This window comes from Coregonus clupeaformis, chromosome 38 (assembly GCF_020615455.1).
Source record: "Coregonus clupeaformis isolate EN_2021a chromosome 38, ASM2061545v1, whole genome shotgun sequence".
NCBI lineage: Eukaryota > Metazoa > Chordata > Actinopteri > Salmoniformes > Salmonidae > Coregonus > Coregonus clupeaformis.
This window is the reverse complement of record NC_059229.1, coordinates 1,023,246-1,024,621: the sequence shown is the minus strand read 5'-3', so window position 1 is coordinate 1,024,621 and position 1,376 is coordinate 1,023,246. Positions and strand designations below refer to the sequence as shown.

Below are 1,376 nucleotides of genomic sequence, written 5' to 3'. Positions count from 1 at the left end.
GAAACATGACAGAGGAAGAGCAAAACGTACACTATTGTTTTAAATTCAATCACCCTCTTCTACTTCATCCTCCTCATTCCGTTCATTCAAATTCAATTGTAAGACATTTTGTCACTCCCATTCAACAACTCCAAATCGCGTTTGCATGTGCTCCAAAGGGATAACTTGAAATAACATGATATACAGTGCTGTGACAAGTACTGAGTATACGAAGAGGCAGGACGCAGACGCAAGAATTAACAAGGTCAAGGTTTACTTAACAATGATAACGCGAAATAACAAAGAGCGTAAACGACACGAAGCTTAACATTCACACACAACATCATCCAGAACAGTCCAGAGCTAAATAGGGGTGGTGATGAGATGATGAGGTGCAGGTGCGCTGGAGGTGATTAGGGTGCGTTGGGTTTCCATTCCAGTGTTGCCGAGTTGGTGAGCTCAGACCAGTGGCTCAGTAGACCGGCGAATCAGAGCGCCGGAGGGAAGCAACGGGAGGAGACGTGACAAGTGCATTCGGAAAATGTTCAGATACCTTGACTTTTTCCACATTTTGTTATGTTACAGCCTTTTTCTAAAATTGATTAAATTGTCCCCCACCCCCATCAATCTACATTTTAGTCATTTAGCAGACACTCTTATCCAGAGCGACTTACAGTTAGTGAGTGCATACATATTTTATATTTTTTTTATACTGGCCCCCCGTGGGAATCAAACCCACAACCCTGGCATTGCAAACACCATGATCTACCAACTGAGCTACATCCCTGCCAGCCATTCCCTCCCCTACCCTGGACGACGCTGGGCAAATTCTGCGCCGCCCGATGGGTCTCCCAGTCGTGGCCGGCTACGACAGAGCCTGGATTCGAACCAGGATCTCTAGTGGCACAGCTAGCACTGCGATGCAGTGCCTTAGACCACTGCGGCAGGTTTCGAACCTGCGCGGGAAGATCCCAATGGATTTCTAGTCCATCGCCTTAACCACTCGGCCACGACAACTTGTTATCTACACACAATACCCCATAATGACAAAGCGAAAACAGTTTTTTTGACATTTTAGCACATTTATTACAAATAAAATACAGAAATACGTTATTTACATAAGTATTCAGACCCTTTGCTATGACACTCGGAATTAAGCTCAGGTGCATCCTGTTTCCATTGATCATCTTTGAGATGTTTCTACAACTTGATTGGAGTCCACCTGTGGAAAAAATATATTGAATGGACATGATTTGGAAAGGCACACGCCTGTCTATATAAGGTCCCACAGTTGACAGTGCATTTCAGAGCAAAAACCAAGCCACCGAGATCGAAGGAATTGTCTGTAGATCTCCGTGACAGGATTATGCCGAGTCACAGATCTGGGGAAGAGTATC

At 44.8% G+C, this 1,376-nt stretch overlaps 1 non-coding gene across 1 annotated transcript; it reads right to left on the bottom strand.

Moving 5' to 3' along the window:
* Nucleotides 1-914: 914 nt before the first annotated feature.
* trnas-aga lies at nucleotides 915-997 on the bottom strand. The gene has a single exon. It is a non-coding gene; the product is annotated as a tRNA-Ser (tRNA).
* Between the last annotated feature and the right edge of the window lie 379 nt (nucleotides 998-1,376).